The 15,735-nt window shown below is 42.0% G+C and overlaps 1 protein-coding gene across 6 annotated transcripts in view; it reads right to left on the bottom strand.

Annotated features, from left to right (window-relative positions):
* The window catches only part of LOC131237171 (probable ubiquitin-conjugating enzyme E2 23), a 49,865-nt gene that overhangs the window by 21,408 nt on the left and 12,722 nt on the right, over positions 1 to 15,735 (bottom strand). The gene's annotated exons all lie outside the window — the stretch shown is intronic.

Here is a 15,735-nt window from a genome sequence, read left to right on the forward strand (position 1 = left end):
GGGGGCCAAAGCCTTTCCGTTTTGATTTATTGTGGCTTAAAATTACAGGGTTCTCAAAAAAGGTTGCCGATTGGTGGACAAGTTTCAAGGTAGAAGGCTTTGCAGATTTCAGGTTGTCTTCTAAGTTGAAGATGCTGAAGAAAGAGATAAAACAATGGCACCGGAGTGAGATTTAAAACAAGGATCGGGATTTAGAAGTGCTGATAGTTGAACTGTCAGCCATAGATGCGCGGGCTGAAATAGACTCTGTCCCCCGATATGCAGGCCAGAAGAGTGCAGGTGATTCAAGACATTGCTAATAGCATCCTCCAAAAAGAAATATCTTGGAAACAAAAGGCTTGTCTGAATTGGTTGAAGGTGACAGAAATACGCGATTTTTCCACACAATGGCAAGCATGCATGCGACAAATAATAGAATCACCAGTATTTTGGTGGACAGAGTTCGAATAGAAGATAAAGACGAAATTGCAAAGGAGATGATTTCTTATTACAGGTCCCTTCTCAAGGGAGAAGAGCGGTGCAGGCCAGATGGTATTCAGTTCAATACAATTTCAGAGGAGGAAGCTATATCTCTAGAAGCTCCCTTCTCTGGAGAGGAGATCAAACAGGCCATCGACTCGCTAGGGGGTGACAAAGCCCCGGGCCCGGACGGCTTCCCAATCTCTTTCTTTTATCATTTTTGGGAGGTGATCCAATCAGATGTCACAAAATGGTTCAAGGAGTTTCATAACAGGAGTAGGATCTCTACCAGTTTAGGGGCTACCTTCATAGCCTTGATTCCAAAAATGATAGGTCCCACGTCTCCTAAAGACTTCAGGCCCATTAGTTTATTGGGGGGGCTTTATAAGATTCTGGCTCAAGTCTTGACTATGCGTCTGACAAAGGTTATTAGGAAGCTCATATCAGAAAATCAAAGTGCCTTCATAGCAGACAGGCAGATTGTAGACGCAGTTCTCAGTGCTAATGAAGTTTTGGATGCTAGTGTTAGATCGGGTCAAAAGCATATTGCTTGTAAACTAGACATTGAAAAAGTCTACGATCACGTAGACTGGGGTTTCTTGCAGTACATGCTTCAGCATATGGGGTTTAGGGACAAATGGAGAGCTTGGATGAGAGAGTGCACTGGATCAGCCCATTTTTCTATCCTCTTAAATGGTTCTCCAAAAGGCTTCTTCAAAAGTACTAGAGGATTGAGACAGGGAGATCCTCTCTCCCTTCTTATTTCTAATAGTAGAGGAGGCATTGTCTAGAATGCTCCTTAGAGGGCAAGAGGAGGGCATTCTAGGAGGGATCGAAATCAAAGGAATGTCAAGGCCTATTACGCTCATTCAATACGCGGACAATTCCTTAATTTTCTCTGAAGCCTCGACTGAGAAGGTGGTCAATCTCCGAACTACTATCCATTGCTTTCAAGCGATTTCCAGTTTAAAGGTAAACTTGGTAAAATCCAAAATCTTTGGGATTAACATGGAAAGAGAGGAGGTAGAAAGTCTCGCTCAATCTTTTGGCTACACCGCCGATTCGGCTGCCGTCTTCTTTAGTAGGCCTGCCGTTATGCGTTGGTCAACCCCCCAAAGCCCTATGGGACGTATCTGTCGAGATGGAAGAGCCGATATCTCTCGTTAGGTGGTCGTCTCACATTAATAAAAGCCGCTCTCTCCAATCTTCCGATATATTTCATGTCTCTCCTCAAGTGCCCGGCCCCAGTCAGAGAGTCCATTGATAAAGCGAGGCGGGATTTTCTATGGCAAGGTAAGGAAGTAGGGAACAAATTTCATCTTCTAAAGTGGTCGGAGGTCTGTCTCCACTTGTCAGATGGGGGAGCGGAGGTCAAAGATCTAAAAGTTATGAATCAAGCTCTCCTTGGAAAGTGGATTTGGCAGCTTGGGGCTGAAGAAGGAAGTCTCTGGAGTTCCATTATCAAGGGTAAATATGGTAGATCGCCTGGTGGCTGGTGGGTTAAAGATTTGTCATGTCATTAAGTTTCTCATATCTGGAAAGAAATCATGAAAATGAATTAATGAAACGAGAAGTCCTCCCTAGTGTTGGATTTGTGCTTGGCAATGGCGCCAAAATTCGGTTCTGGGACGATATCTAGATTGGAGATCAAACGCTTAAAAGTAGATTCCCCATCTCTTATCATATTGCCACTTCCAAAAATTCGTATGTTGCTGACCATTTCACTGAAGTTGGTGGAAAATTTGTCTGGAACGTGATTTGCAGAAGAAGTCTCCAAGATTGGGAGATCCCGGATTTTACAGGCCTCCTCGAATGTCTCTACACAGCAGCCACCTCTCTCTCGTTAGAAGATAACATTTTCTGGAAACCAGACAGATCGTCTCCCTTTTCTCTGTTAGATCCTCTACAATCAAATGCACATGCAGAAGTCCGAACCAAAGCTTAATCTCTCTTTTCTGTGGAAATATGCTGCCCCCCCGAAAATCCTAGCGTTTGGGTGGGTGGCAGGGAAAAAGAAAATCCTAACAGTGGAGGGGATGGTCCTCCCCAATATCTGACTATGCTGTATGCGGGCAGAAGAGTCACTCGACCATCTGCTGCTACACTGCCGGTTCGCCCAATCCATTTGGGTGGAGATCATGCTCAGTTTTAACTTATCTTGGTGCTTCCCAAGCGAAGTGAAGCAGTTCCTTCAAGCGTGGCACGGGGTGCAACTAGGAAAGGTGAAGACAGTCATCTGGAGGATGTCAGTTCTTGTAGTCTGGTGGTCGGTTTGGGGAGAAAGGAATAGCAGATGCTTCAGGAATACTTCTAATATGGCTGAGGCAGTAGCAACTAGGGCCAAGCGTTTTATGATTGAGTGGGCCTCCAATGTCAAGGATCTTTATGGCACGACTTTTTCTTTTTAGGAGTGTAATTGTGGTCTACTCTCTCAGCAGCCCTTCTCTGTCTTTTTTCCTTTTTTCTTTTAATGATATCCTTCATCTTTCAAAAAAAAAAAAAAAAGGAAAGCCAATCTTAAATGATTCTTTTGTCGCATGATCAACCCAAATGAAATAACTACCTAATTAATATGGATTTTACGTTTCCATACCTTTTTCAAAAAAGATACCTCATTAATCCATAAAACTATCATTCCACTACCTTCCATCACAACGGTGAGAGCAAATGAATTGGGGGCTGGCCCCATCGTGATGTTTATGTAAAATTCACCCTAACCATTAACTACTTCACCCTCAGACCAAGGCCCGAAACTCAGCTCCATCCATGATTCAAGGGGACCACATGATTAGAAATAGTATACAGGGCAACGCTCGCCTCCAAAATGTTTCCACTAGTGTGGAAAACACAAATCATGGATGGGTATGATTTTTGGGCCACAAACATAAATTTTTTAATGAAATCTAATTGTTATAATGGATTTCTCGGCCCTGTACAAATCAAAGGTGGGCGTCTCTCTCCCAATTGTTTCCTTTGGTGTGGCCCACTAGAATCACAGGTCGGCCTAAGTTTTTGTCTCTAGGCCTAATATGGGACTAAATATCTAATGGTCAGAGTGGATCTCACATAAACATCACGGTGGAGCCCTCCAAAATCAAGAGCGACGTCCTTTTACAACTCCCTTTTTTAATTAATAATCTTTGTACACTTGGAAGGGATGCTGGGACTTAACTTTTAGATGGGCCCACCGTGATGTGTATGCAAAATCCACTCTGATCATTAGATGTGTAATCCCAGTTTAGGTATAGGGCCAAAAACTCAAGTTGACTCGTGATTTAGGTAGACCATACCAAAGAAAATAGTTGGCAAAGAGATGTTCACCCTTGATTTTTACAAGGCCCAGCGTGATGACTATAAGAAATCCACTCCAACCATTAGACGCCACACCAAAATTTAGGCTTAGGGCCTAAAACTTAGGCCCATCCGCGATTTAGGTCACCCATGCCAAGGGAAACAGTTTGGAGGGCGATAGTTGCCTTGTACACTGTTTCCAATCATGCGGTCCACCTGAATCACGGATGCGGATTATTTTTGGGCCCTTGGCCTAACATGAGGTGACACACTTGGTTGTCGGGGTGGATTTTATATAAACATCACGGTGGATTATTTTTGGGCCCTTGGCCTAACATGAGGTGACACACCTGGTGGTCAAGGTGGATTTTACATAAACATCATAGTGGGGCAAACCTAAGCAGCTAACCCATTTGGTTGCACACCCACCCAACCGTCCGTTATAGAAATGTAATGGAAGGTAGTGGAACAGTAATTATATGGATTAATGAGGTAACTTTTTTAAAACCTTTTTTTAAAAAGGTACACAATGTAAATTCCATATTAATTACGTAGTGTTTTAGTAAATTTACCAAAAATGGGGGGTTGGTACTAACTCCTAAGCAATCACATTGAAAAATCTTTGATCATTGGTCTGGACCATCCCTCATATGTCCCACCTTTGACTACCCGTCTCTATCTAAAAACACTTTGATCGATGATTCTAAACCATTTGATCAATTGCTAGGAAGACAGAAAGGTTTGTATTGATTATAATATAGATGTAATTATTGATGTAGATTGTCTATCATGTGTGAACCATCTTTAATTGCCCATGCCTCTTGAAAGTGACTTTGATTAGATGATCATAACCAACCAGTGGTTATGAAAATAAACTGTCCATATTGATTATGCTAAAATCTTGATCATTGATCTGGATTGCCCATCATGTGTGGCCCACCTTTGATTGCCCATGCCTCACAAAAATTCACTTTGATTGCAAGGTCCTAACCATCTGATCCACTACTAGGAAATGGATGATCCATTTTTATACAAGAAAGGGCTCAATCATTGCGTATCATGTGGAACCCAACTTTAATTGCCCATCTCTCCCAAAAACTCACTTCCATATCACGATATTAAATGATTGATTAATGGATGAGAAATGGAAGGTCCATCTTTTTTATATTGGAAAAGGTCTAATCATTGATCTAGGCCGTATCCCAAGGGGCCCACCTTTGATTGACCATGCCTCCTGAAAAGTCACGTTAATCTCATCATCTTATTCATCCGATTAACTACTAGGAAATGAAAGATTCATATTATTATACTAGAAAAGGCTTTATCGTTGTACATGATGAGGGGCCCCACCTTTGATTGCCCATCCCTCCCAAAAATTACTATGATCTAATGATCCTAATCATCCAATTAATAGATGGAAACTGAGTGATCCATATTTATCATCTTTAAAAAATGTCTAATCAATGATTCGGACTATCTATCAAGTGGGGTTCACCATTGAGCTCGGAGAAGAGTAGAGGAGACAACTACAACAGTGGTATGAAAGGGGTGAAGAGAGTAGGGGCATAGAGAGAAGAATGGGTTGATATTGTTTTATGAGTTTTCCAAGCTTTTCTAGGGAATTTTGAGAGAGAGAGAGAGAGAGAGAGAGAGAGAGAGAGAGAGAGAGAGAGAGAGAGAGAGAGAGAGAGAGAGAGAGAGAGAGAGAGAGAGAGAGAGAGAGAGAGAGAGAGAGAGAGAGAGAGAGAGAGGAAAAGGATGTAGCCAAACACATTTTCCTGGAAAGGCTGGGAATTTGGTTTCCAGAAATCAAACAGGCCCATATATTGTAAACTCTAAATGTTGGGATTCTGATAGGGACTGATTTAAAGATTGCATGTGGACTAGCTGACCAGTAGAAAGAATTGCTGCATGAAGAAGTAAACTCTAAAACATGAGATCCCAGTGTAGACCCCAATTTGAAAATTGACCTTCATCAAGTAGATATGACAAAATTGTCAAATGAGACACTGAACGCTAAAGCTTGCAACCCAATAGAAGCCCCATTGAAAGATGGAACTTTAAAAGGTATATATCTACCAGACTTGTTAAACTATTGGAACGAATGGTTTTTAGAGGAAAATGGAATATATTCAATTAGGACATGCATTTTATCAGAAACTTTCCGACCTTGTCAACAAATTGCAGATTAGGCCATTCCATGTAACCTTGCAAGGCCGTTGATTGCATCCCTCCTTACCTTTCCAACTAGCCGGTCACACTACAAATTACTCAGCATCCCACTTGCCTTCAATGAGAGATGGATCTATGAAACCCATAAACTGATGACAATGATAGGGAAACACATACAACTCTCCCTCCCTCCCTCCCTCCCTCCCTCTCTCTCTCTCTGTGTATTTATATATATATATATATATATATAAGAAAACTGAATTTTATTATAAAAACACTGAGGACAGCAACCTACAATCTTGCCAATGGGATGATTAGCTATTATCCCCTACATAGAACTTAAAATAAAATAAAATAAAATAAAAAAGAATACAACAGAGTAGCAAATCAACAATCCAAATCCTCGCTGCTCAACCAGTAACACTAGATTCTAAGGAATTCCTTGGCATTGGACAGTCCAATTTGTGATAAATTCCGAAACCAATATTCCTCCGAATTCTGGAAGAATACTAGCCCAGCTGACCATCATGAAATGAATCCCAGTCATAATGGATTCCCCTTTTGCCTCTTTGCCTTAAAAAAATCTGGGGTTCCTTTCTTTCCAAATTGCCCACTGAATAGCCAATGGCGCCATTTTCCAAAGGATAGAACCTTTGGAAGTGAAATGACTTTTCTCCCACCCCTCAACCAGATCCGAGACAGAAGCCTTGAGGAGTCAATCTACACCAAAACTGCTAAAGTTACTTCCCCAAAAAGCCCTGGCCACTATACATCAAAATCCACAATATGTACAGGTGGATACAGGTCTTCCACTCGTAACACGACACGATAATTGTGATGAAATATTTGACCTATTATACCAGCTTTAGTTTTATTAAACAACTTGGGATCTGTTTGGGTAGGGAATCTGGCAAAATCGGGATTTAGCCCATAATCCCAATTTAGGCACTAATCATGCCTTCCATGTCATATTTGCACGCTGAACTGTTGCTTTCATAAAGAATTGAGTACTACACGATTCAGTTAAAACATTTCATACAAGTATCATCGAATATTTGGTACCAATTTGGTAGTACCGTATAGCTGAAATTATCAATAATATCAGCAGATATCATCTGTATTGCAGGTCAACAATGTAGATGCAGGATGTAATATAAAATATAAATTGCAATGGTCGCTATTATCAATATCACATGATATTTCCAATATCGAGAGATCCCAGCAACAACCTTTGAAATAAATATATCCTATCGTTGATACATGCAATAATATCGCCAATATTTTTCATTTATTTTTTTTAAAGCAACTTCAATAAAAGGAGAAAAGGAGCTACAGAAGAAGAAGAAAACAACAAAGAAACAAAAAACCAGAAAAAACAAAGCTGCCGAGATGGCAAGCCGCAGCTAACAACCTAGAAAAGAAAGATCAGATCAAAAGACCTTAAAGAAGTTACATTAGATACCCATTCAATCAACAACTTTTTAGCCCTAGACCCCACCACAAAGGCAGAAGAGGAAACACTGTTGAAACAGCGATTGTTTCTTTCCTCCCAAACAGCCCACCAAATGGCGATGATGGCCATTCACCAAATTATCGATCTGGCCTTTCCTACTTTCTGCCCTTTCCAACTGGATAGAAAACTGGCCGCAGACGGAGGAGTGCACCAAGAAATCGAAAATTGCTGACAGAAGTCGGCCTGGATTTGAGACATGAAGGGGCAGTGGACGAGCAAATGATCAACCGATTCAGCATTGCTCATGCAGCAAAGACAGATATTAACTATCTGCAAACCTCTCTTAACGAGATTATCCACTGTAAGAATTTTATTGCGGCTGGCTAACCAAGCAAAACAGATAAACTTAGGTGGGACGTGGAACTTCCATATGAATGGAACCACAAGATGAGCGTGGGGGTCCTCAGAGCAGGAGGCAGTGTACAGCGAGTTCACGGAGAAATTGCCTGACTTCTCCAACCTCCAAATGAGACCATCTTGTTGAATAGAAAGGGGAGCCGCTCGTTGGAGGCAGTCCATAAGAGCTTCGTACTCCAAAGCTTCGCAATCGTTCAGATTTCTGAGAGTTCTGATGTCCCAAACAATGCGACCATCTAAGGCATTGTAGCAGTTAATGACAAGGTGGTTTTTCGTAGGAGATAGACGGTAAATTTGCGGGAATTGGATCTTGAGGGGCAGGTCGCCAAGCCAAGGATCTTCCCAGAATTGAATAGAAGCACCATCGCCCAGCTCGAACGAAATGTGACGAATGACGGTATTTGTTTGCTTGAGAACCCCTTTCCAAATATGGGAGGCTTTATACGCAGTGGTTTCTTTAGGCCACCAATCGCCCTGCGACGAGCCATACTTACCTCTGATAATCTTAGCCCACAGAGTTGCCTTCTCTATAGCGAATCTCCAAACCCATTTCCCAAGCAGCGCCGAGTTCATCAATTTCAGATTTTTTACATTTGCCCCTCCTTCCTTGAAGTTTTTACAGACGTCATTCCAATCCAGCAAGTGAAACTTCTTCGTATCACCAATAATATCGCCAATATCAATGATACCAGCATTAATAGCTGTTAAATTTTAGAAAATAAAAAATAAAAAAACAAATAAACATTTTTTCATGAATCTTTTAGGGGGATCTGTTCCTAGGGTGTTTTCAATTAGTGCATTATATGTGTAAAATTATTGCCTTACTTTCTTAAAAATTAGTAAATTAAAATCATATTTATTAATTAAATAACTATCCAATAGCACATAGTTTGAGCCCCCATACAGTGGAAACCTATTGTCTTTTGTTTTGTAATATTTTTTAGTCCTGCAAGTGCAATCATGGTCCTTTAACATCTCAGGTTTCACTGAAAATTTCCAGTTTTTCCCTAATGTTTCCCTCAGACAGCAATACATTCCCCTATATCTGGGATATTATCAGCGATATCGATGCATGTTTACGCATCCCAAGTCATTGATACTTGTAACAGCAACAATACTCTGAATAATGGCTATGATAGAATACATTAACATAGTTAAGTTTAAAGGTTAAAGCATGAAGAATAATGGTTTTTCCTCTGTACATTATCAAGAAGTATTAAAAGACCTTTTCCCCTAATATAGTATATAGTAAAAAGTTGTTTTTGCCCTCATGCATTAGAAACATGGACAGCACATGCCAATAGCCTGAATCTCACATATGTTTCCATCTTCGCATGCGGGTTTCAGTGATCCAAAATATCTGTATGTAGGCGCGTGCAGTCCGGATATGTTTAGTGACCCAAATGTTGGCATGTGGGGCCATTTTCAGTGATCCAAACCATCTACATGTTTTGGCACGAAGAGCATTCTTCGGTAACCCAAGCATCTATATGTTAGCATATGGGCCGTGTTCAGTGCTCCAAACCATCTACATGTTTTGGCATATGAAGCACACTTTTCAGCACCCCAAACTGCCTATAAGTTGGGCTGTGGAGCCATGTTCGGTGAGCAAGGTGTTCCAAAACAGTAACGGTGGCCGTAACGGCCACCACCGTTACCGTTATGATACAGGCCATAATGGCCGTTACAAACCTCTTTAATTTTTGAAAAAACTGTTACAAGACCATTACGGGCCGTTATGGCCTGTTTTTTCTGTAACGGCCATTTCGACCCCATAACGCGTAACGGTTATGACCGTTACCGTTATCGTTACATAACAGCCATTACCTAACCGATTTTGAATACCTTGTCAACGAGACAAATGCAACCTTACAGGGTTATTTAGATTATTCAGGAGTCTATTTAGTGTGTTTTTTTTTTTTTTTTTTTTTTGAAAGAAAATTATGTGAGTTTACGAAGTGTCTCAAGTAGTTTTAAATTTTAATGGCTAGGATTAGATGGCATGGATGGTTAAGATTAGGTGAATATGTGGTTCAGCAAGAGCCATGAAAAACAATCGATAAGATGAGAGCGCGCGACCATGAAAAACGAGAGTGAAGGAACAACGACAAGATCGTGAGAACAATCGAGATGCTTCTAAGCATCGTTGGGGAGATTCATCAATAGACGACAGCGATCGCTCGCTGGGTAATCAAGAAACGGGGAGAAGCAAGGATCTAAGGAATATTGAAGGTACAGAAGCTACTTTAGAGGGAGGTGAATATGTGGTTCAGCATGACATGGCCTGGATGGAAGTTCATCGTCAAAAAAATGCCTCCGTCGCTTCAGCGGCAAGGAATTGGACTGCATATCCTACTTTATTTGTGAAGGGTTTCCCGGTTGGTTGGTTCCCTCTCAATGTTGAAAGGGTTTTTGGCCGGGCTGGTGCGGTCATGGATGTAGTTATGCCAAGAGATCGGAACAATGGCGATTACAGAGGATTTGCTTTAGTTCGTATGTCTTCCGAGGCAGAACTAGCAAGAGCCGTCACCATGCTACATGGGGTGAGGTTTGCTGGATGTCCTCTACTTGTTCAGCGTGCTCGATTTGGGCCCCCTTTAGCCCATCCTCAAATCTCTTGTGCTCCCATTCCTCCCAAAATCTACCGACCTAAGTGTGTCATACCCCCTCCCCTTCCTCCTCCTCCACCTCCCCCGCTCCCGCCCCTCCCTACTGAGTCAGCGGCCCCTTCCTTTAAGGAGGTTCTCCTCTTCCAACATCAACCTCAACCTTGCCCTCCCCGCCCGTCCCCGTCTTCTGACCCTCCTGCTCCCTCCGTCCCCTCTACTGCTGATACATCCTCTCCCTGTTCCAAAATGGGCATCCCCATTACAGTCAAGACTGACTTCTTTCATAAGGCCAAGGAAGATCTAAAGGAGTCGGTGGTGATAGTATGTAAAGAAGGAGCATCGTTATCGCAGGTGAAGGACTGGATAGCAGAAACAACGGGCTTTAACCCAGGGAATTATAAAATCAAACCGTTGGGTTATAATGAGTTATGGCTTAAGGTGTGGCCCGGGATCAACCCGAAAATGTTGATTATGGCAGGTCATCTTCATTCCGATGGACCGGTGGCTACAGTGAAGAGGTGGGAAGAATTTTCGATCTTTGGCATGGAGAACGTTTGGTTCCAAGTCTGGGGAATTCCATTAGAATTATGGTTTGATGAGTTCTTTATTGCAGTCGCCGCTTATCTGGGTTCGTTTCTTGAGTTGGATGCGAAGACGAAAATCGGGGAGGAGATCGGCGTTATCAAACTCAGAGTTAGAAGGAAGAAGGGTGTTGATCCGCCCTCGTCGGTGAAGGTGATTGTGGAGGATCGTTGCCTCGAATTTCCGGTGATCAAGGAAGCCTTCGATGATCTGCTCCCTCGTTGGGGCGATCTATGGCGAACCAGGGAAGGTCCCTCACCGGAGCAGCTGCTAACTTCCCAACCATGGCAAAAAGAAGACACATACTCCGTGCTCCAGCAGAACACCAGTTTTGAAGCCTGCCATCTCTCTCTCCACCAGCAGACGAAATGACCACACCGTAGACACCACAGAGACATGTGGAGCTCATCCATCCTCTCAGCCACCTTCTCCAGTTCGTACTCCTCACCCGGCATGCGATCTAATAACGAACTCTGATATGGCGACACGTGTTGTACTTGGTGAGACACGTACATCCAACGACCACCTTTCAGCCGAATTTCCAGCGAACAATTCGATGTGTGCTTAGACTCGACAGGCTTTTATCCAGGAAAAACTACAGCCGGCGTTAGGGGCAATTATGATAGCTCCTTTCGCAATACGCAATCCAGGATGCGTGGCACGCGAAGAAAGAAACAACAAGGGACGCATGGAGCTCGAGGAGAATGCCAAGTTTATCTCCTCGCATAGAGAGGATCTATGTGATGGACACGTGGATGGCGCTAAAGGCAGTGTATGTCCTATCCGAGGACACGTGGCAGACACCCAGGTTATCCCTCCCCTATTAGTTCGTTTAGCTTGCGGGTCCACTTCAAATCTGGACCCAACCTCAGTATCCACCCAATCTGTCGTCATACCTCCCTTGCCTCTCCCGTTAGCCATTTCTTCCTCTATTTGCTTCTCACCCGTGCCCCCTTACAACTTAAGTCTTCTTTCTGCCTCTAATGATCATTCCGATTCTCAATATCTGTCCGACCGCAGTATGTCTGAGACTCATTCTCAGACGTCTTCACCCTGTTCTCCTTCTGCTTCCTCCCTCCCGTCTGCTGATGCTTTGGACATGGGGCTAATCACTCTTTTTCAAGATTCTATGTCTACTGAGTGTCTTATGGCGGAACCGCTTCAGATGATTGCTGATCCTCAAATTGAACCATCAACATCAGAAACGGACAGATCTAATCTGTTGGCCAAGATTCAGAAGAAGTGGTGGATACGAGATGCAATTGGTAAAGTGGGAAGGTCCCTTGGTTTGTCCTTCGGGGATAGGGTGGAAGATTATATTGCCTTATTTCAATGTATTGAAAATAGAGGCAGACCCATTGAGAAGAAATCTACTCCTGCAAAACACTTAGTCAAGATTTCAAGCTCCCGCGAGTTGCTACGACTTGAAGCCAGCCCAGGGTTTATCTCAACTTCTGTTTCTAACTCTAGACGTCAGGGTAAACGGGGAAGCGTAGTGAGTCCATGAAGATGATATCCTGGAATGTTAGGGGGGTAGGCTCCAAGCATAAAAGGAGTATAATAAAGGCGACCATCAACAAAAAAAAAAAAAAAAATCCTGACGTTCTCTATTTACAGGAGACTAAGGTCCCTCATTTTAAAGACACCCTCTCGGCAACTTTCTGGAAAGCTAATGACGCAAAATGGTTAACTGTTGATGTGGTAGGAAGCTCGGGTTGGATTCTCGTCGCCTGGAAATCTTCTAAATGGGACCTTGTCTCTTCTTCTATAGGCACCTTCTCGGTGTCAGTGACTCTTCAAGATAAGTCTTCCTCCACTCAATATCTTCTTTCAATTATTTATGGGCCTACCAATCAATCTCTCAGGACAGATTTCTAGGATGAGCTTGCGCAGGTTAGACGGTCATTCTCGGGACCGTCGTGTGTGGTTGGTGATTTTAATGTCACACGCTTTCTGGAGGATCACTCCAGATGCAGAAGACCCTCCGCTGCCATGGTTCGTTTCTCCAACTGGATCCAGCAAGAGTAGCTTATTGATTTGCCACTTTTGGGAGCGAGATTCACATGGACCAATGGTCGGGCATCTCCTATCCAATCCTGCCTAGATAGATTCCTTGTCTCACCAGAATGGCTTGAGGCTTTCCCGACTATAAAGCAAATCGCTATGCCTCGTACCACTTCTGATCACTGCCCAATTCTTCTCAGTGTGGAAGATGACAATTGGGGCCCAAAACCTCTCAGGTTCAATGCTTCTTGGCTCCATACGGACTCCATCAGAAAATCACAGAATGGTGGACGTCTTTCCAGGTGAAGGGATTTACTGGTCATAAGTTGCTCTGTAAACTCAAACTCCTCAAAGAGAAGCTGAAGGAATGGCGCAGGGAGGAAGCTCAGAAACGTGAGGCAAAGATTGAAGCTCTTCTGTCCGAGTTACAGAGAATTGATTTCGACTCTGAAGAAACTCTGATGTCAAAAGAGGTCCTAGTCAGGCGTATTTCCATCATTCAGGACCTCTCAAACAAAGCTATGGAAGAAGAAGCGTCCTGAAGGATTAAATCCAAAGTTAAATGGATTGCAGAAGGGGATAAAAACACTAAGTTCTTTCATCAAATGGCCAACATGCATTCTCGGGCAAAGGTAATTCTCAGTATCTACGACAAAGGCAATAGAATCGAGGATAGAAAGGAGATAGAAGATCTTGCCATTTCTCATTTTCAACTCCTGTCATCTGAGAACTAGACCAGACCAACTGTAGATTCTATTTCCTTTAACAGGCTTCAGGCAGTGCAGATTTTCTGGAATCCCAATTCACGGAAGAAGAGGTTAAGGCTGTTGTGGATGCTTTGGGAGCAAGGTATCCCGTTTCGGTATCAGTTGGCGTAACGGTGCCCTCCGATACCGATACCGATACGGGGGTATAACGGTGATACGGGGGCGTAACGGCCCGTAACGGTGCAAACATTTTTTTTGGCAAAAAAATATGAAAAAATATGGATTTAATCCGGAATATTCTAAGCATTCCAAATATGCATTCATTTATAAATTGAAACATGTTTATGGTGGTGTAATGGTCCACTCTTTGGTGAGAAGTTGTATCGGACTGTCTGATTAATTTTTGAACCAGGTAACCTGAATTTGACTACAAAATTCATATATTTAATTTTCTAAATATCTAATTTATATACTTAACAACTTGATATCATTTCTCCTAATAGTTCTTTAAAAAAATGAAATTAAATTCAGATAGATGGCGTTGCCAATTTGGGGCTGACTTGGAGGACCAATCTATGCTCCAAATCAGCCTCAAATTCATGCAATTTATTACCATTATCCCACTTATGAATTGGTGGACATTTATTGGATAATGAATCATGACAAAAAAAAAAAATCAAAAGGCCTTATTTTAAAAAATAAAAGTCCACAAATTAACAATTAAAACTATTGAAACAATTTGATTTTGACATTGTTTGTTAGCAATTGCAATCCATAATTTAATTGGTAAATTTTAAGTTAATATATGTCTAGTGTACAATTTTTTAAGGGCCCGAATTAGGCGGGACTCAGATTGTGAAGTGTAGCACAAGTGTCAAAGTTTTTTGGGCCCACCCGTGATGAATGTGTTATATCCACACCGTCCATCCATTTTGCCAAATAATTTTAGGGCATGAGCCCAAAAATGAGGCACATCCAAAGCTTAGGTGGACTGCACCATAAGAAACAACAATAATTAAAGGTCCACCATTAAAAATTTATTGGGGGCTACAAAAGTTTTAAATCAAGCTGACATGTGTGTTTTCCCTTCATCCACGTCAATGTGACCCAATTAATAGATTAGATGAAAAATAAACATTACAGTGGACCCAAAGAAATTTTTAATGGTGAGCATTCTATAACCATTGTTTCCTATAGTGTGGTCCACCTGAGATTTGGATGTTACTAATTTTTTGGATCATGACCTAAAATGATATGGCAAAATGGATGGACGGCATGGATAAAATATATACATTATAGTGGGGCCACGTGGCACGTGTACAAAACGTGCTACCCACCTGGTGTACCTGTGTATTAACGTCAGTAAGTCATGTGGGTCTGATCATGATGTATGTGTTATATCTAAACCGTCCATTCATTTGACGAGATCGTCTTAAGGCTTGACACAAAAAATAATACAAATCTAATTATCAAGTGGACCACACTGCAAAAAGCAGTGGGGGATTGAACGTCTACCATTGAAACCCTTTTTGGGATCACAGAACTTTTGGATCAATATGAAATTTGTTTTTCCTCTTCATTCAGGTCTTTTTGACCTTATGAACAGATTGGATGGAAAATAAATCTTATGGTGGGCCTACGAATTGTTTAACGGTGAAAATCATCATCTCCGCTGCTATTTTTGGTGTGGTCCAGACGATCTTTGGATACGATTCATTTTTTGGCTAATGCTCTAAAATGATATTTAAAAATAGATGAACGGTGTAGATATAATAAATACATCACTGTGGAGCCCATGTAACTTTGATCTCCTTTGAACCGTTCATACAACTCGGAGCTCGAGGAGTGTCAGCGCTCGTCTTAGCGTGGCACGTACCTACAGCAGCTAAGCTGGCGTATGGTAAACTTGCAAAAAAAAAAAAAAATGGGTAAGAGGGAAACCGAAAAGAAAAAAGAGGGAAAGAAGAGAAGAAAAAAGAGGGAAAGAGGGAAAGAAGAGAGAGAGAGAGAGAGAGAAGAAGAAGAAGAAGAAGAAGAAAAA

Source organism: Magnolia sinica, chromosome 2 (assembly GCF_029962835.1).
Source record: "Magnolia sinica isolate HGM2019 chromosome 2, MsV1, whole genome shotgun sequence".
Lineage (NCBI taxonomy): Eukaryota > Viridiplantae > Streptophyta > Magnoliopsida > Magnoliales > Magnoliaceae > Magnolia > Magnolia sinica.